The following is a 22,556-nucleotide window of genomic DNA, read 5'->3' on the forward strand; positions in this document are numbered from 1 at the left end:
TCTTTAAATTTGTTCTGAGGAAAAATGGGTAGTACATAATTTCTGTTATTTAGTGAGACTCTAATATTAATGTGGATGCTGATGGTGGATGAAATTGCAGTCCCTACAGTGGAATGACAATCAGTCAAAGTAGCAGGATTGAATAAGAATATCTTAATGAAAGCACAATAACTAGGACGTGGTCTATTACAGGCTAGTGGTACACTCTTGTAAAAGAAAATGATGAGTTGATCCAACACTGTCAGAACAATGCCTTTCTTCAAGAATTTTTGGGATATTTTGCTGCTAGACCTGATTAACTTAAATGCAAAACAAAATAAGCAAGTGGTAATGACATTTGCTATGCTATAGGAAGGAATGGTATAACAGGTCCCTTGTACCTATGTCTCTTTGAGTTTTTTAACTCTTGAATCTAGGTTCAAAGCTATCCCAGACTCAGATCAATTATACTTCTAGGCAGCAGGAAGACAGGGATCCTTAAGGCGTCCAGTAGCTCACCTGCTCTAAATCAATGTACCTTGCTGGTGTTCCTATGCTGATTTGTACTCTGGTTCTCACCCTGGTTTTTTGTATCATATTCTAATAGGTGGCTTAGTTCCTATAACTAGATCTTGTTCTTCTGCCTGAATTTCTGCCTAGGTTTCTACACCATTCTTCCAAGTCTGGTATTATGACCAATTACTGAGTCCTGGCAAAACCTTGACTCCATCTTAAATTACAGTTCTTATTGTTGGTTTAGGACACCTACTGAAGGCCTACATGAGGTCCACTGGCTGCTATTCATATCTGTACTTTCTGTCAGAACTTAGCGGCAGATCTTCTTGGATCTCAGTTATGCTCTTGTATCTCATATTTCTGTTCTACACTTCTAGTAATCAGTCAGATGTCGGTTCCAGTCAACCTTGCTCTGAACCATTCTAAACACAAGATATGAATTGGGATATATTTTGTTAAAAAGTGATAACTATGGGGTGCCTAGGTGGGTCAGTCAGTTAAGTGTTCAACTCTTGATTTTGGCCCAGGTCATGATCTCTTGGTTCACAAGATCAGTCCCCATATTGGGCTCCATGCTGAAAGCACAGAGCCTTCTTGGGATTCTCTCTCTCCTTCTCTCTCAAAAATAAATAAACTTAAAAAAAAATAACTCTCAAGAAGCAGTCAAAATATAAGCACTTCCTAGAAAAAAATGTATAGTCACATAATAACTTGTTTTAGAGATTAATTAGGGTGTTTGGCATTGTCTACTATTATCTATATTGCATATTTTGAAGTTTTGGGACTTCTATTTTCCTCTAGGTAATCTAGGGCTTCTTACTTCCTTTTTTATTTTTTTTTCCTCCTAGCAATGCATGTACAATCAAGTCTGTGTTTATTCATTAATTATGATTATTTAGTTCAAACATTGTTTCACACCTAAAACTTCACGGGGTATCTGATTTATACAGAACTTCATACTGATGTTGAGAGCTTTTAAAATTTGACTACAGCTCACAGATTCATTAGATGAAAGAACATTTGCTTCATACAAAACCTCTTGCTGTGGACTGAATTGTGTCCCTCCAAATTTCTTATGTTAAAGTCCTAACCTCTAGTTTCTCAGAATATGACTATTTTTTTTTAAAATAAGAGTGATAATTAAGCTTACTGTGGTCATAAAGGTGTGGCCCGAATCCAATAGGATTGCATAAAAAGAGGAACAGACAACAGGAATGTGCACTCACAGAGAAAAGGCCCTGTGATGACACAGCAAGAAGACAGCCATCTGCAAGCTAAGGAAAGAGGCTTCAGGTCAACGAACCCTGCTCACAACTTGATCTTGGACTTCTGCCTTCCAGAACCATGAGAAAGTAAATATCTGTTGTTCAAACCACTCAGTCTGTAGTATTTTGTTACACTAGACCTAGCAAACTAACACACATGCTTTAATGTCATAGGTCACACATAAAGGACAAATAGAAGAGAGGATGATCTTTGATACTTTATTAATATCTTGCTCTTGATAATTTATGCTTTCCTAGAAAGCAAACTGTGAGCCTGTACAATTTGTATTAAAAATAATATATTCTAACAATAATTTCAAGCACTAGTTACAGATAGAAGTTTTAGAAAGTTGATTAATACTCAAGAAACCTGATTATAACCTGTCTAGTCCGTTTATTTGTTTGTTTGTTTATTCATTCATTCATTCATTCATTCATTTTGTTAGTCATGGGACCTTGTGAAGATTACTTAAGTTCTAAAGCTTGGTTTACTTATTTAGAAAAAGGGGATAACAAATCTTGTCTTGATCACCACACAGTGTTGTGAGGATCAAATGTGACAAAGTTTAAAAGTATTTTGAAGTTGCAGGGGCACTGGGTGGTTCAGTTGTTTTGGCGTTCCGACTTTGGCCCAGGTCATGATGTCACGATTCATGAGTTTGAGCCCTGCATCAGAGTCTGTGCTGACAGCTCAGAGCCTGGAGCCTGCTTTGGATTCTGTGTCTCCCTCTCTTTCTGCCTCCCCCCCTTACACTCTGTCTCTGTCTTTCAAAAAATAAATAAACATTAAAAAAATTAAAAGTACTTTGAGGTTGCAAAGCTCTATACAAATATAAGGTCTTTGTTTTAATAAAGGGAAAGGATTGCTGAACATTTACAAAGGGGTCTTTTTGTCCCCTCATATTCATAAGCATTGGAGAAGAACTGTAAGGTAATGCATTGTTTGATACTCAACAAAAACTGCAAAGAACAGACCTAAGAAGCCCATTGTCTTGTGGTATGCTTTGGTAGTTAAAAGTATCAGTTTTGACCCAGATAAGACTAAGTCTAAGCTCTGCCGCTTTCACATATACAATTCTTTAAACCTTAGTTTCTTCATTTGTAAAGTAGAGAAAATAATAGCCTTATAGCTTATTTACTATAGTAATTGAGATAATAATGAATGTAAAGGAGGTAACACAATATTAGCACAATATATGGTAAGCACTAAATAAATGTTGGTTATGATTATTAACAACATTATTCTTATTTGTAAGAACTAGACATTATTCAGAAGGCTGTGAGTGCTTTTAAAATTTCCAAACCACAACTACATTATATCTGAACACCCTCAACTCTCACAGATAAACTTTGCAGAATAACTAAAGAAATACAAAACTTAGAAAGTAATCATGGAAAAGGAAGGGGAAAATAGTTTCAAACGAGAGGGAGGCAAACCATATGAGACTCTTAAATACAGAGAACAAACTGAGGGTTGATGAGGGGGACAGAAGGGATAGGAGAAAATGGGTGATGGGCATTGAGGAGGGCACTTGTTGGGATGAGCACCCAGTGTTGTATGTAAGCGTTGAATCACGGGAATCTACCCCCAAAACCAAGAGCACACTGTATAAACTGTATGTCAGATAACTGAAAATAAATTTTATTTTAAAAAAATAAAGTGATCATGGAAAGGAAACTAGTTCAAAACGAAAAAGTTCCTGTGGTTTTCATTTTCTTAAAAAAGAAACCAAAGTGTGGTTTTGATTTGTATTTCCCTGATGAGGAAGGATGCTGAGCATCGTTTCATGTGTCTGTTGGCCATCTGGATGTCCTCTTTGGAGAAAAAAAAGTAAAAAAATACAAAAAATTAAATAAATAGATTGTTTTTAGGGAGTGAAGTTTGGTGAATTCCTTATAGATTCTGGATATTAAACCACTGAGATACCACCTCACGCCAGTCAGAGTGGCTAAAATGAGCAAATCAGAGAACTCTAGATGCTGGCGAGGATGTGGAGAAACGGACACCCTCCTACACTGTTGGTGGGAATGTAAACTGGTACAGCCCCTCTGGAAAACAGTGTGGAGTTTCCTCAGGAAACTAACAATAGAACTCCCCTATGACCCAGCAATAGCACTGCTAGGAATTTACCCACGGGATACAGAAATGCTGATGCATAGGAGCACATGTACCCCAATGTTCATAGCAGCACTCTCCACAATAGCTAAAACATGGAAAGAGCCTAAGTGTCCATCAACAGATGAATGGATCAAAAAGATGTGGTTTATCTATACCATGGAATACTACATGGCAATGAGAAAGGATGAAATCTGGCCATGTGTAGCAACATGGATGGACCTTGAGGGTGTTATGCTGAGCAAAATAAGTCAGGCAGAGAAGGACAAATATCATATGTTTGCACGTATAGGAGGATTAGGAGGAACTTGACAGAGGACCAAGGGGGAGAAGAAGGGGGGAAATGGTGGGGGAAAGGGAGAGAGGCAAACCATGAGAGACTCTTGAATGCTGACAAAAACTGAGGACTGATGGATGTCGGGGGGAGGGGGGGATGGGCATAGAGGAGGACACTTATGGGGATGAGCACTGAGTGTTATGTGGAAACTAATTTGACAATAAACTCTTTGTAAAAAAAAAAAAATTGGAAAAAAAAAAAAAAGAAACCAAAGTCTGAGTTTATAGTATTGAAAGACACAACCCAAATTTGGGTTCTATATTAGAGGATTCTACAGATGGGCAAGCATAAACTATGATGAATTTGATCAAATGGTCACAGGACAGTATTTGAGTGCTGAGGTTCAAATTGGGTTTAAATATAGAAACAGAAGAATTCAGGCCAGAACAGGAGGAAAAGGAGAGAAGATGTGGTGGTTCATACAAAAGCAGAGCTGGGTAGGACACAAAAGGTGCCTGTTTGATGGCATGTTCTGCACTGATTCAAGCATCCTCGTGAGTATGAGTGATAAAGACTAGTAGAAGTATGCAGTATGAGTAAATGAGGCAGGTACTGGTGAATACAGAAGGGGTTCTTAATCATCAGGGAGTCTTAAGAATTCTAAAAGCTCCCTTAGCTATTTTTGCCTGAGTATGTGAGTCTGAAAAGTCAATTTCTACCTATCTAGACAAAATGCTAATCAGGCACAGCAATAGGAACTGACCTGAGGTTCTAAACTATCTGCATTTTGATCTTGGTATATGATATATATGTTAACTGTGCCCATCATGCATTTTACAGATATTCTTTTCTATTTATATCAGGATTAACTAGGGAAGAAGATACACTGGGAAGGAAGAGACCTTGATAAAAATAATGAGTAACATAAATAGTTTATCATATGTTGTTCTAAATTCTTTATACATGATTATCTCATTTAATCCTCCCAACATTCCTGTGAGGTAGATATTATTATTGTCCTATTTTCCAGATGGCAACCCAAGGTATGGTTGGACCAAGTGTCTAGTAAGTACAGAATCCAGGATTCAAAACTAAGCAGTTGATCACAATTTATTTAGCATCCATGTTAAACATCTTAGAGTGACTGAATAAGTATTTGTCCAATCAATGAATAAATAAATGTTGAATGTTATAAAAAGTTAATTATATGTGTACACCCTGATCCTCTTAGTTTGCAAGTACACTGGCTATAAATAAATGTTGTCCACAGTTTTTGTACCTACCACTTCCTCCCCCACAGCCAGTGCTTACATATCATTGATACTGATGGTGGAAACAAGAATTAGATTTAATATCTAATGGACAATTCACACTTACCATGTCCACAAAAGCACTCTTTAGTTTATACCCCAAACCTGCTCCACCTTCAGTCTTTCTGATCTCAATTAATCTTGTTGATTTTATCTTCAAAATATTCCCAAATCTAACCAATTCTCACTATTCTCATTGCCTCCACCAATTATCTCCTGGGTTATTGCAATGACTGGTTTCCCTGATTCTCCCCTGGTCTCTTTGCGGCAGTAGAGTTACCCCATTAATAATCTAAGATCATTCACTTTAATGGCTTTCCTTCTCAGTCTGAGTCAAAGACCTTAAAAATGGCCAATAAGGCTCTACAAGATCTTTCTGACTCCGTCCTCTAAATCTCTATCTCTCCCATGCTCACTGCAGCCACACTGGGTTCTGCACTGGTTCTGTAGCTCATAAGGTCCTCCTCACATAAGGACTGTGTCTATGCCTGAAATTTTCTTTCTTCCATGCCTGTATGACTCACTTCTCAAGTACTTTGAGTCTTTTCTTATATGCCATATCATTGAGGTATATGCTGACAATCGTATTTAAAATCACACCCTCACTTCCCTGTACTTCAGATGATTTTACCTTGCTTTAGTCATTTTTTTAATAAAGTCTTTAGCTTTATAACATACAATAAAATTTACTGATATATTCTGTTTACTGTGTCTCTCCCTCCACTAGAATGTTAACTCCACAAGGGCAAGTTTTTAATATGGTCTGTACAATGATGCAACTCTAGAAAGGAGCAGGGCACAGAGTTACCAAAAATTAATGTTTGTTGAATTATATAGGAGATTATCATGTGGAATGTTGATGAAAAGGCTTCAAGTTATGGAAAATCTATGTGGTTGCACTTAAAGCAATATCTCAAGATAATTTAAATCAATGATAAATTGTTCTAGCTGGTAAAATCCACCCCTAACCCCCACCTAGTTTGTTCTAAGCTAGTATAGGTGTATTCAAACTGTACTGCTATATACTGTTCATATCCAGAAAGCTTATGGTAACCCCAAAACAAACCCATCATCCAGAAAAAAATGTAAACCAGCACTCAAAAATTTCAAAATAAAATAATACTTCTAAAAGTCTTCCCTGCAAATAAACAAATTAAAATAGACTGTTACAAATGTTAAAAATAAAATTGATGAATTTATGAAACTCATACATTTGCTAAACTCGTAAAAATATTTTTAAAATATGATATCTTCTTAGGCCCATCCCCCTACCTACTTCCACTTCAGCAGCTCTCAGTTTGTTCTCTGTATTTAAGAGTCTCACAGTTTGCCTCACACTCTGTTTTTATCTTATTTTATTTTTTTTCTTCCCTTCCCCTATGCTTATCTATTCTGTTTCTCAAGGTCCATATATGAGTGAAATCATATATCTGTCTTTTTCTAACTGACTAATTTCACTTAGCATAATACACTCTAATTCGATCCACATTGTTGCAAATGGAAAGATTTCATGCTTTTTGATTGCCAAGTTTATCCATTCATCAGTTAATAGACATTCGGGCACCTTCCATAATTTAGGATTGTTGATAGCGCTACTATAAACATTGGGGTGCATGTGCCCCTTCAAATCAGCATTTTTTGTATCCTTTCAAAAAATACCTAGTAGTTCAATTGCTGCGTTGTAGGAGAATTCTATTTTTAAATTTTGAGAAATCTCGTCTCCTCCCAAATATTGTTTTCCAGAAAGGCTGTATCAGTTTGAATTCCCACCAACAGTGCAAAAGTGTTCCTCTTTCTCCACATCCTTGCTGGCATCTGTTGTTTCCTGAGTTATTAATTTTGGTCATTTGAAAGGTGTGAGGTGGTATCTCATTGTAGTTTTGATTTGTATTTCCGTGATGATGATTGATTTTGAGCATCTTTTCATGTGTCTGTTAGCCATCTGGATATCTCCTTAGGAAAAGTGTCTATTCATGTCTTCTGTCCATTTCTGCTAATGAGCATTAAGAAAGGAAGCTGTTGGGATGAACACTGGGTGTTATATGTAAGCGATGAATAACTATATTCTACTCACAAAACCAATACTGCACTATATGTAAACTAACTCGAATTTATAAATAAATAAATAAATAAATAAATAAATAAATACTATGAGATTGTGTTTATTTCTTCATTGTTAGTAAAAAATACTAAATCATGTCTTTCAGTAAAAAGATACGAGCTATCAATCTATGAAATTACATGGAGGGACCTCAGTGCAAATTACTAAGTGAAAGAAGAAATCTGAAAAGTCTATATACTGTATGATTTCAACTATATGACAGTCTGGAAAAAGCAATTCTATGGAGACAGTAAAAACAAAACAAAACAAAAACAAAAACATTAGTTTTCAAGGATTGTGTGACGAGATAAATAGGAGCACAGAGGAATTTTAGGAGAGAGAAAATACACTATGATACTATAATGATGAACCAATGTTATTATGCTTTAACCAACCCCATAGAAATTACACAACCAAGAGGGAACCCCAATGTAAACTATGCACATTGAGTGATTATGCTGTGTCAATATAAGTCTCATCAGTTGTAACAACCACTCTGGTGGGGAATGTAGATAATAGGGGAAGCTATGCATGTGTGGTGGCAAGGAAGCACACAGGAAATATCTATATCTTCTCTCAATTTTGCTATGAACCTAAAATAATAAAGTATGATTTAAAAAACAAGAAACATCTAGGGGCAAGATGGCGGAGAAGTAGGGAGCTCCGTACATTGCACTCGCCCCCATATCTCACACGGAAAGATCTGAAGCCATAGGAAACCTTACAGATCCCAAGAGACTGGGAGAAAAAGGACACAGAATCCACTGAGAAAGCCTCCTAACGTGAGTGCGAACTGGGGAAGATAAAATCGGGCCAGGATCGGAGACTCGATGGACGGGGAGCGATTCCCCTCTGCGGGGAGTGAGAAGGGAGAAAGAGAGAGACCAAAACTACTCAAGATACGGTCCCTGTTGCTGGGAAACAAAAACCTCCGTTCGGGGCACAGAAGGACCGTGCACGCCAAATCCCTGTGCGCCAGGTCCCCTCATGCCAACTCGTCCTGGAGGGGCTGCACGTGCGCGCACCACTCCTTTGCACTCATGGCTGGCTGGATCCCTAAAGAGACTGTGCGCCACTGCTCCTTTGTACTCCTGGCTTGCTGGACCACTGGAGGAACCACGCAGGTACCGGGCCTCCACGTTCCTGGCTGCCTGGACCTCTAGAGGGAAGGCGAAGGGCTTAAAACTGGGAGCTTTGCCTGTGAGTTCGTGTTTCAGGTGACGAGACACAGAGGGACCTGGTTTCCCTCTCTCCAGCACCCCCCAGGCAAACCCTGTCCTTGCCCGCCAACCCAACCTGGATGAGAAGGGAGCAGCTATTCTGGCTCCACCCCCAGGGCTAGGCAAGAGGCTTGGAATTGCCCAGAGGGGATCGCCTGGGAGGTAGTGTCTACAGCAATTTCAGTGGGGCGCGCAGACTGTGATTTGGAAACTAGGCCTGACCTATGTTAAACAGCACGACCCACTTTGGCTGCGCCCCCGGCACGGGGAGTTAACAAACCCAAAAAAGCGAGGTGCAGCGCTTCGTTCAAGAAGAGACTGGAGCATGCCACTCTACTCCCCACAACCCCCAAGTCCAAGTCAGAACTCCCGCCTGATGCATTGGATCACACCACGTCCATCCCTGCTAGAGAGCTGCCTCCTCCTTTTTTTTTTTTTTCCTTTTCCTTTTTCTTTTTTTCCTGGAACACACACCTGATTAACTCTGGTCACCGGCTTGCTTAAACAGTGCATCTAGTACATTTTGTAGATGTAAATTCTAGACCTACCAACCTTTTCATCTCTTTCAGGAGTAATTAGACTATATAGTTGCTCTGGATAACACCAGCGCCCTTCTCTCACCTATCCAACCATATTCCACCCTTTAGCTCTTTGAAAAAAGCTTCTTATCCCTTCTGCCTGTTCATTCTATTTCCAATTTTGCCTCATCCTCCCCCCTGTCTTCACTCTGTTTCTCTATGCTCTTCAACCAGTACTGCATACACCCGGCTATTTAATTGTAGCTGGATAATTCCTGTTATATGCTTTAAACCATTCTTTGTCCATTGGTTTTCTTCTTTTTTCCTTTTCTTTTCTTCTTTTTGATGTTTTGATGTATTTTTTATTCTCTATTATTCGCCTTCCCTCCTCTGTCTTTTCTCTTAACTTTTTTGTTTTCCCTCTCGGTTTACATGTTAGTTGGATTTGTCTGTGCATTTGTGTGCCTCTACTGCCTGTGTGTTTGGCAGTCTGTTTTCTTATCCAGGGCTGCCTTAAGAAACAAGCCAAACTACACATGGTGGAGAGTCCCAAATATCACTACGAGTAGGAAAATAAAATAACCAAGGTCTCAACAAGAGAGACCACGAGATACCATTCAAAAAACACTCTCTGAAAGGATAGGCCCTGGACAGTCAGAGTCTTCTTGGATACAGCAGCGCTCATAGGTGCAGAGAGCATAACAAGTTTTTAAACTAATAAGAGACAGAAAGCTAACTAAAATGACAAAAAGAAAGACCTCCCCTCCAAAGAAACTGCAAGAAGAATTGACAGCAAATGAACTGCTCAAAACAGATATAAGCAGCATAACTGAACAGGATTTTAGAATAATAATCATAAAATTAATAGTTGGGCTTGAAAAAAGCATAGAAGACATCAAAGAAACTATGGCTACAAACAAAATGGAGAATAAAAATAGGCATGATAATTAAAAAATGCGATAAATGAGACACATAATAAATTGGAGGCTTTCAATGCATGGACTGAAGAGGCAGAAAGGAGAATAAGTGATTTAGAAGACACAATTATAGAAAAAGAGGAAACTGAGAAGAAAAGAGACAAACTGATCCAGGAACATGAAAGAAGAGTTGGAGAGCTCAGTGATAAAGTCAAACGCAACAATATCCATATCATAGGAATGCCAGAAGAGGAACAGAGAGGGAAAGGTGCTAAAGGAATCCTACAACAAATTATAGCAGAGAACTTACTCAGCCTGGGGAAGGAAGTAAACGTTGAAATAAAAGAGGCTCAGAGGACTCCCCTCAGACAAAATTGGAATCAATATTCTGCACGGCATATCATAGTGAAACTGGCAAAATATAAGGACAAGGAGAGAATTTTGAAAGCATCTAGGGAGAAAAGGGCCCTAACAAACAAAGGGAAACCTATCAGAGCGGTGACAGACCTGTTTCTTGAAACTTAACAGGCTAGAAAGGAATGACAGGAAATCTTCAATGTGATGAACAGAAAAAATATGTAGCCAAGAATCCTCTATCCAGCAAGCCTGTCATTCAGAATAGAAGGAGAGATGAAAGTCTTTCCTAATAAACAGAAATAGAACGAATTTGTCACCACTAAGCCAGCCCTACAAGAAATCCTGAGGGGGACGCTCTGAGGAAATGTTGCAAGGAACAAAGATACCAGAGACACCATCAGAAATATGAACCCCACCAAGGACACAAAGATTCTAAACCCACATATTTCAATAATAACCCTGAATGTAAATGGGCTGAATGCTCCAATCAAAAGACATAGGGTAGCAGAATGTATAAAAAAACAAAATCCATCTATTTGCTGTCTACAAGAAACTCATTTTAGACTAGAAGATACCTTCAAATTAAAAGTAAGAGGATGGAGAATTATTATCATGCTACTGGAAATCAAATAAAGCCAGAGTAGCTATACTTATATCAGACAGAATGGACTTTAAATTACACAATAACAAGAGATGAAGAAGGTCATTATATAATAATTACAGGGTCTATCCATCAGGAAGAAATAACAATCATAAATGTCGATGCACCAAATATGGGAGCACCTAAATATTTAAATCACAAACAGAAACAAACTTATGGATAAGAATGTGCTAATAACCGGAGACTTTAATACTCCACTTACAATGGAGTAATAAAGCAAAGGATAGGTCAACCAGACAGAAAATCACTAAAGAAATAATTGACTTGAAATACACATTGGACCAGATGGATCTGACAGATATATTTAGAACCCTGCATCCTGAGGGCAAGAAATTCACTTTCTTCTCAAGTGTGCATGGTACATTCTCCAAGATAGATCCCATACTGGGACATAAAGCAGCCCTCAATAAATATAAAAGAATTGAGATCATACCATGCACACTCTCAGATCATAATGCTTTGAAACTGGAAATCAATCACCAGAAGAAGTCTGGAAAACCTCCCAAAACATGGAGGTTAAAGAACACCCTACTAAAGAATGAATGGGCCAATCAGATGATTTGAGAAGAAATTTAAAAATATATGGAAACAAATGAAAATGAAAACACAACAATCCAAACTCTATGGGATGCGGCAAAGGCAGTCCTAAGAGGAAAGTACATTGCACTCCAGGCCTATTTCAAGAAATTAGAAAAAGCGCAAGTGCAAAATCTAACAGCTCACCTAAAGGAACTACACGCAGAGCAACAAGAACGTCCCAAACCCAGTAGGAGAAGAGAAATAGTAAAAATCAGAGCACAAATAAAGAACGTAGAGACCAAAGAAACAATTGAACAGATCCTTGAAGCCAAGAGTTGGTTTTTGAAAAAATAAACAAAATGGACAAATCTCTAGCCAGGCTTCTCAAAAAGAAAAGAGAGAGCACCCAAATAGACAAAATCATGAATGAAAATGGACTGATTACAACCAGCCCCTCAGAAATACAAGCAATTATCAGGGAATACTATGAAAAATTACATGCCAACAAATTGGACAACTTAGAAGAAATGGACAAATTCCTAAACACACACTCACTACCAAAATTCACACCGGAAGAAATAGAAAACCTGAACAGACCCATAACAGGTGAAGAAATAGAATCAGTGATCAAAAATCTCCCAACAAATAAGAGCCCTGGACCTGATGAATTCCCTGGGGAATTCTACCAGATATTTAAAACGGAATTAATCCCAATTCTTCTCAAGCTATTCCAAAAAATAGAAATCGAAGGAAAACTCCCGGACTCATTTTATGAAGCCAGCATCACTCTGATTCCCAAGACAGAGATCCAGCAAAAAAGAAAACTACAGGCCAATATCCTTGATGAATACGGATACAAAAATCCTCCACAAGATACTTACAAATGGAATCCAACAGCACATAAAAAGACTCATCCACCAACATCAAGTGGGATTCATTCCTGGGTTTCAGGGCTGGATCAAAATCAATCATGTGATACATCACATCAAGAAAAGAAATGATAAAAACCATATGATCCTGTCGATAGATGCAGAAAAAGCATTTGATAAAATACAGCATCCTTTCTTAATAAAGACTCCTGAGAAAGTTGGGAGAGAAGGAACTTACTTAAACATCATTTAGGCCATCTATGAGAAGCCCTCAGCTAACATCATCCTCAACGGGGAAAAAGTGAGAGCATTCCCCCTGAGATCAGGTACACGACAGGGATGCCCACTCTCAGCACTGTTGTTTAACATAGTGCTCAAGTCCTAGCATCATCCATCAGACAACAAAAGGAAATCAAAAGCATCAGAATTGGCAAAGAGGAAGTCAAACTTTCACTTTTCGGAGATGACTTGATGCTCTACATAGAGAACCCGACAGACTCCACCAGAAGCCTACTAGAACTGATCCAAGAATTCAGCCAAGTTGCAGGGTATAAAATCAACGTGAAGAAATAAGTAGCATTTTTATACACCAATAATGAAACAACAGAAAGAAAAATCAAGAAACTGATCCCATTCACAATGGCACAAATACCATAAAGTACCTAGGAATAAACCTAACCAAGGATACAAGAGATTTTTATGATGAAAACTATAGAAAACTTATGAAGGAAATTGAAGAAGACACAAAGAAATGGAAAAACATTCCATGCTCATGGATAGGAAGAATAAATATAGTTAAAATGTCATTAGTACCCAAAGCAATCTACACATTCAATGCAATTCCAATCAAAGCTGCACCAGCATGCTTCTCAAAACTAGAACAAACTATTCTAAAATTTGTATGGAACCACAAAAGACCCCGAATATCCAAAGTAATACTGAAAAATAAAACCAAAACGGGAGGTATCATCATCCCACTCTTTAGCCTCTACTACAAAGCTGTCATCATCAAGACAGTATGGTATTGGCACAAAAACAGACACAGAGACCAATGGAATAGAATTGAGAACTCAGAGCTGGCCCGAAAGGTATACAGCCAACTAATCTTTGACAAAGCAGGAAAGAGTATTCAATGGAAAAAAGACAGCCTCTTTAACAGATGGTGCTGGGAGATCTGGACAGCAACATGCAGAAGAATGAATCTAGATCATTTTCTCACACCATACACACAAAAAAACTCACAATGGATAAAGGACCTGAACGTGAGACAGGAAATCATCAAAACCCTTGAGAAGAAAGCAGGAATCAAACTCCTTGACCTCCACTGCAGCAGCTTCTTACTTGACACATCCCCAAAAGCAAGGGAATCAAGAGCAAAAATAAACCATTGGTACTTCTTCAAGATTAAAAGCTTCTGCACGGCAAAGGAAACAACCCACAAAACTAATAAGCAACCAACGGAATGGGAATAGATAGTTGCAATGACATATCAGATAAAGGGCTAGCATCCAAAATCTATAAGGAACTCACCAAACTCCACACCCAAAAAACAAACAACCCAGTGAAGAAATGGGCAGAAGATATGAACAGACACTTCTCCAAAGAGGACATCCACATGGCCAACAGACACGTGAAACGTTGCTCAGCATCCCTCCTCATCAGGGACATACAAATCAAAACCACACTGAGATACCACCTCACGCCAGTCACAGTGGCTAAAATGAGCAAATCAGCGGACTCTAGATGCTGGCAAGGATGTGGAGAAACGGGCACCCTCCTACAGTCTTGGTGGGAATGTAAGCTGGTACAGCCCCTCTGGAAAACAGTGTGGAGGTTCCTCATAAAAATTAACAATAGAACTCCCCTAAGACCCAGCAATAGCACTGCTAGGAATCTACCCAAGGGATACAGAAATGCTGATGCATAGGAGCACATGGACCCCAATGTTCATAGCAGCACTCTCAGCAATAGCCAAAACATGGAAAGAACCTAAATGTCATGAACTGATGAATGGATCAAGAGGATGTGGTTTATCTATATTATGGAATACTACATGGCAATGAGAAAGGATGAAATCTGGCCTTGTGTAGCAACATGGATGGACCTTGAGGGTGTTATGCTGAGTGAAATAAGTCAGGCAGAGAAGGACAAATATTATATGTTTGCGCATATAGGAGGATTAGGACGAGCCTATCAGAGGACCATGGGGGAGAAGAAGGGGGAAATGGTGGGGGAAAGGGAGAGATGAAACCATGAGAGACTCTTGAATGCTGAGAACAAACTGAGGACTCATAGTTGTGGGGGGGAAGGGGGTATATGGGCAAGGAGGAGGGCACTTGTGGAGATGAGCACTGGCTGTTATATGGAAACCAACTTGACAATAGACTATTTAAAAATAAATAAATAAATTAAAGGGAGAAATTGTTAGGGTAAAAAAAAAAAAAACAAGAAACATCTGAGCAGCATATGTTCCATACATTTCTATTTGCACTTATTACTAAAGAAGTAGTACATGTGCATTATAGAAAATTAAATAGGAGTAAGCAAAATATGTAAAAACTATGTCTTCACATTGCCACCATCAGAGATCCCTTATATTAATTCTAGTGCATATGTTTCTTAACTTCCTTTAAGGACATGTATATATAATATACGGGCTTATATATTTTTTTATCTTGGTAATATTATTTTGCTTAGTATCTACTTTCATTAAGTCAATGATCTTTATCTTTCCATTTCAGTGTGATATAATTTCATCTAATATCCAAACTACATTGAAATTCCCCTCAATTGAATGAAAAATGGCATTTGCAGTTAGTCAAAAACAGCACCAAATCCATGACAGTACACTGAAAAATCACCTTTAAAGTACCAGTAACCCAAGCTTCTTTAATCATATTATTTTACTTTAAAATAATATTTTCAACTGGTGAGTGAGATTAAAGGTACACTTATTGTGACAAGCACTGATGACCTACGGAGTAGTTGATTCACTATATAGTACATCTTAAAATAATATAACACTTATGTTAATTATTCTAGAATTAAAATGAGGAGTATTTCCAACTGTAAAACACTATCTTATCTAAAAATATTTTTATTCCTTTTATCTGAATATGATTTAAACTCTGTTCAGTATACTTTCATCAGTGGTTTGTTGAATAAAATAGTGAATATATATTATAATGTACAAGATCTTCAAATGTGAAAATTAGAGAAACCTCATTCAATTATCAGAAAATGCTTTAGATCATTGTAACTGTTCAAAAAATGAACAGTATCATAGGAAAACCCATTTTTGCTGAGTTTTTATTAGCATGGTCATTACTCATCTGAAACTGCTTTTTCTCTTTTTATTATATACTAAAATGTTCATGTTCTGTGGCATTTCATGAAGCTTTCTCAGTAAAAAAGGTAATCTTATTTCTGTTACTTTTAGTTATAGCAAAGGATTATATGATAAAATAACAAAGACCCTGGAACTAATGGAAACTATTAAATGCTTATTTTCAACTTTTTTTCTTCAATATCCCTGAAATTTTAATATATATTGTCCTTAAAAACAATTAATGGAAGACTTACCAGGGTCCTTTTCCAAATGAATCTTCTGTCTAAACATAAACTACAAGCACATAACATTTGGAAAATTAATAAATCCATACATCTGTCCTTGTGTGTTTCAGGTTGGGTATTATGTAAACAAAACTGAATACTCTCAAGTTAAATTTTTCATCATTTTTTAAATTTATTTCTGAGAGAGAGAGAGACAGCGTGAGCAGGGAAGGGTCAGAGAGAGAGGTAGACATAGAATCCGAAACAGGCTTCAGGCTCTGTGCTGCCAGCACAGAGCCCAACGTGGGGCTCAAACCCACAAACCGTGAGATCATGACCTGAGCCGAAGTCGGACGCTTAACCGACTGAGCCACCCAGGCTCAATAAAATTATTTTTCATAATATTTTTTAAAATTCTGGAACTATGGTCTCAACATCTTTGTTAAACTAGACAGTTAGTTATCCCCAAAAATAAAACTAACATATGGTCTGTTTATTTGTTTGTTTTTGTGGTTAGTTTAAAGTGCTACTTACTGGACAAGAGTATGGCAGTTTTTTATAAAAGCAAAGATGTAACTATTATACAACTCAGCAATCATATCTCTTGGCATTTATCCCACCAAATTGAAAACTTATTTTAATACACAAAGCCTATACACAATCCAGCAATTACACCTCTTGGTATTTATCCCACAGAACTTAAAATTTATTTTCATACACAAGCCTATACATAAATGTTTGTAGCTTAATTTATAAAAGCCAAAAAGTGGAAACCACCAAAATGTTCTTCAGTGGGTGACTGGATAAACAAACTTTGGTTCATCCATATAGCAGAATACTATCAGCTATTAAAAGGAACACAAAACAACCTGGATGAATCTCCAGAGAATTATACTGTGTGAAAAGAATCAAGACCAAAAGATTATATGCTGTATAATTCTTTTTATACAATATTCTTGAAATGACAAAATTATAGAAATGGATATCAGATTAGTGGTTGACAGGGTTTAGGGATAGGGTCAGATGTGGGGAAGGTAGGAATGATTAGAAACAGGAAGAATCCATGTGGAAATGGAACTATTTTGTATCTTATCTGTGGTAGTGGATTCAGGTACCTATCTATAGGATACAATTGTGTAGAAATAAATACATGCATACAAATGAATATAAGTGAAACTGGGCACATTTGAGTAAGATCAGTGGACTGCATCATGAAATATCCTGACTGTGGTATTGTACTATAGTTGTGGAAGATGTTAGTTACTATTTGGGGAAACTGAGTAGAGGATACATGAGATACATGTTATTTCTTACAACTACATGTGAATATACAGTTTTTCCAAACTTTTCGCAGTTGAGGGGCATCTGGGTGGCTCAGTCAGTTAATCTCCAACTCTTGATCTCAGCTCAGGTCTCGATCTCAGGGTTGTAAGTTCAAGCCCTGCATTGGGCTCCAAGCCTACTTAAAAAGAAAAGAAAAATTTTAAAATATTCACAATTAAATATTCACAACAAATTTATTCCACAACTGGGAAAAAAAGAGTTATTTATTATCTCATCCAAAAGATGCTTGTTTCTGGACTAGGTAGTTGTGTTGTCTGATCCATAGATGCGTTTCTGTTGTAGTAAAGGGAAAAACCATGTTTATTGGAAGTACTATGTGGACATGACTGCCACTGTTTTTCTCCAGAAATTCAATTGTGGTGAAAAAAAATGTGTTGGAGTGTGAGACAGACTCCTAGTGTGAAGAAAATACCAGTCATGATAGAAGCAAGTCATAACACAAAGATGTTGTACAAGTTTTGTCTTCAGCAGGAAACTCCAGAATCGCTAATAAACAACTATTCTGGGTCAGTGAAAAAGAAAGTGGGCAACTACAGTGGGAAGGCAACTCCAAACACAGTGGTTAGTAAACAAGAAGTCTGTCAGTAGATAAGAAAGTTCAATTACAATAGATAACAAATTTGTTATCTTAGTGGAAAGGAAAGTGGACAACTGTGTAGAAGGTAATTGAATTCACAGACAAGCAGCCAGAAACTTCACAGTAGAAAGGAATGAAGGCAGCTAAGAGAAGCTGGGGATAGTGAGATTCTAGATAGTCAGAAGTTATTGAACAGGTCTTGAAATGAATGGAAATACATGCAGGAAGTAGCTAACCAATCACGATCTGCAAGATCTGCAATATAGAGGCAAAGATCTTGAAGACTGGACTTCTACTAGCCTTTTGACAGAAGTGCCAGTGAATTCGAGAACTCCTGACCCTCACCTCTGGGTGAAAGTAGCCACAGAAGAAATGAAAGATGAATTGGAAGCCAAAGACTTTCTGCAGATGGGCAAGACATCAAAATGTAACTTAAATTTATTACAATTTGGATATTTGTAGGGAATTAGGAACTGCGTTACACTGTTCTGCATAATATGCTCCCATAAGATGGTATTTGGAAGCCACCAACAGAGAAATCAGGATGTACTCAGTCATGCCATGAGTTTTCTCATGATAGCAGGAGAATAGGACTTGAAATATTAATAATGAAAACTCACAGTTAGTAAGCATTTTCGATCTGTAGAATTTTTTTTTCTAGAAATGGCATTGCTAAGCATATATTGAGTGTAAACATTATTATTTATTAGGTGCCTTGTTAAAAACCAGGGTGAAAATCTGGCCCCAAAATGTATATGAAAGTGAATTCTGATATAATATAATTCCTAGTTGAGTATTTATTCTATAACAAATTAATGCTTTCCCAACTATTTAAAGTGCAATCTCTGGTTGTGTCCACATAGGTATGCTAGAAAAATATCTCATGAATAGTGGATTCTTGGAATAGCAATGACAATGTATATTTAAAATTTATATTTTAAAAAATTTAAAGTGCTACTTTATCTTAACCTTATTTTCAGAGCTTTCAACTACAGTTAGTTCTTTGTGAAGAGCATTTAAGCTTTATCTTATAACTCCAACAGGAATTAGTGCTACTCAAAGTCAATTTATTAAAGAGTTAGAAGCAGAAATTGAAGAAAATTGAGCTATCACATTCATCCTTTTGAACAAGGCTCAAAGTTTTCTGTGATTTGCAAAGCAAATTAGCAGACGTAGGACGAACCCATATCTAGCTTCCAGCTCAACTCTCTTTCCATTATTTTTATGGATTGAACTTTAAATACAACTAGATAGTGTAAGGAAGTGGTCCAGTTTTATTCTTTTGCATGTTGTTATACAGTTTTCCTAACATCATTAGTTAAAGAGACTGTCCTTTTCCCACTGGGTATTCTTTCCTGCTTTGTCAAAGATTAATTGACAATAGAGTTCTAGATTCACTTCTCGGTTTTCTATTCTGTCCTATTGATCTATGTGTCTACTTTATGCCAGTACTATAAGGTTTTCATCACTACAGCTCTGTAATATATCTTGAAGTCTGGAATTGTGATGCCTCCAGCTTTTCTTTTTGAGGTTGCTTTGGCTGTTCAGTGTCTTTTAAGGTTCCATAAAACTTTTAGGTAATTTGTTCTAGTTCTGTGAAAATTGGTTTCAGTATTTTGATAGAGCTTTCATTAAATGTATAGATTGCTTTGGGTGTTGTAGACATTTTGACAATATTTTTTCTTCCAATCCATAGATATAAAATAAATTCATGATGGATTAAAGACCTAAATGTGAGAATTGAAACTATAAAAATCTCAGAGTAGAACACAGCAACCTCTTTGACATCAGCCATAGCAACTTATTTCTAGATATGTCTCCTGAGGCAAAGAAAACAAAAACAAAAATTAACTATTGGAATTTCACTAAAATAAAAAGCTCTGCGCAGAATATGAAACAATCAACAAAACTAAAATGCAACCTATGAAATGGGAGAAAATAATTGCAAATGACATATCTGATAAAGGGTTAGAATCTAAAATATATAAAGAAATTATGGTACACCTGGGCGGCTCAATTGGTTAAGCATCCAGCTCTCGGTTTCAGCTTGGGTCATGATCTCAAGGTTTGTGAGTTTGAGCCCCATGTCAGGCTCTGTACTGACACTGTGGAGCCTACTTGGAATTCTCTTTCTCCTCTTTCTGCCCTACCCCTGCTCGCTCTCTCTCGCTCTCTCTCTCAAAATGAATAAACAATAAAAAAATAAAATATATAAAGATCTTAGAAAACTCAATACCAAATTAATAAATGGGCAGAAGACATGAACAGACATTACTCCAAAGAAGACATACAGATGACCAACAGACACATGAAAAGGTGCTGGACATCACTGATCATCAGGGAAATTAAAATCAAAACTACAATGAGATATCACCTCACACATGTCAGAATGGCTAAAATCAACAACACAAGAAACAACTGTTGGCAAGGATGTGGAGAAAGGAGAAACCTCTTGCACTGTAGGTGGGAATATCAACTGATACAGCCACACTGGGAAACAGTATGGAGTTTCTTCAAAAAGTCTAAAGCAGAACTATCCTATGATCCAGCAATTACACTACTAGGTATTAACCCAAAGAATACAAAAATACTAATTCGAAGGGATACATGTACTTCATTGTTTATAGCAGCATTTTCTATAATAGTCAAATTTTGTAAACAGCCCGTGTCCAGTGACTGATTAATGGTAAGCAAAATGTGGTATATATAATAGAATGTTACACAGCTATTAAAAAAAAAAAAAGAACAAAATCTGGCCATTTCCAACAACATGGACATACCTCAGAGAAAGACATATATCATATGATTTTACTCATATATGTAATTCAAGAAACAAAACAAATGAACAAAGGTAAAAAAGAGAGAGAGGCAAACCACGAAACAGACTATTAACTACAGATAACAAACTCATGGTTACCAGAGGTTAGGTGGGTGGAGGGATGGGTTAAACAGGTGATAAGGATTGAGGAGTGCACTTGTGATGAGTACCAGGTATTGTATGGAATTGTTGAATCACTATATTGTACACCTGAAAATAATATTACAGTGTATGTTAACTAACTGGAATTTAAATTAAAACTTTAAAAATAAGTGCATAAATAAAGACAACTACAATACTGCAAACACACTTTAGTAAAATATTAAGAATTTTCTCGATAGTGCTGTTGCAAAAGTTGGCTTTCATATCCTATTGACAAGGTGATAAGCAATAATTTAAATTTAACTATATTGGGGCTCCTGGGTGGCTCAGTCAGGTAACCAATTCTTGGTTTTGGCTCAAGTCATGATCTCACAGTTTGTTAGATTGAGCTCCTCATCAGGCTCCATGCTGACAGTGAAGAGCCTGCTTGGGATTCTCTCTCTCTCCTTCTCTCTCTGAGCCCGCACACCCTCTTTCTCGCTGTTTCTTGCTCGCTCTCTCTTTCTCAAAATAAATAAATTTTAAAAATATATAAGTTAAACTGCAAAATTGGAAACTTAAACTTTAGCAAGATATTAGACATTTTCTGGATAGAAGTGGAGAGTTTTGTTGACTTTGCTCTCCTGTAGGCACTAGTGTGATCTGGAACTATTTGGCTGTGCATGCTGCTTTCTTTAAGAGTTATTTATTGCTTACTTTATTGAAACAAGTTTTTATGAAACTAATAAAATATCTAAGATTTGCTTCAAAATAATCCAGTGAGAAAGATTATTGGATACGTGTATAGATAAAACAGGATTGGCCATGTATTGATAATTGGTGAGACTACAAGATTAGTAGATGAAGATCCCTCATACTACTACATCTGCTTCTGTATGTACCTGAAATTTTACATTAATAAAAGTTTACAAATAAAATTATTTTTATTATAAAAGACAAGCCTGCTATGGCTCAGCAATTGCACTACTAGATATTTATCAAAAGGATATTAAAATGCTGATTCGAAGAAGAACATACACCTCAATGTTTATAACAGCACTATCAATAATAGCCAAATTATGGGAAGACCCAAATGTTCATTGACTGATGAATGGGTAAAGAAGAGGTGGCATACATATATAATGTAATGCTACTCAGAAATGAAAAAGAATGAAATCTTGCCATTTGCAACAACATGGATGGAACTAGAATGTATTACGCTAAGGGAAATAAGTTAGTCAGAGAAAGACGTTTATTATATTATTTTACTCATATGTGGAATTTAAGAAACACAACAGATGAACATAATGGAAGGGAAGGAAAAAGATAAAAACAGAGACGGAGGCAAACCATAGAGACTCTTAAATAAAGAAAACAAACTGAAGGTTGCTGGAGGGGAGGTATGTGGGGGGATGTGCTAAATGGGTGATGGGCATGGAGGAAGGCACTTGTTGGGATGAGCACTAGATGTCATATGTAAGTGATGAATCACTGGGTTCTACTCATGAAACCAATACTACACTGTTAACTAACTTTAATTTAAACAAATAAATTAATTT

Source organism: Hyaena hyaena, unplaced genomic scaffold, assembly GCF_003009895.1.
Source record: "Hyaena hyaena isolate Hyena2069 unplaced genomic scaffold, ASM300989v1 scaffold_1443, whole genome shotgun sequence".
Classification (NCBI taxonomy): Eukaryota; Metazoa; Chordata; class Mammalia; order Carnivora; family Hyaenidae; genus Hyaena; species Hyaena hyaena.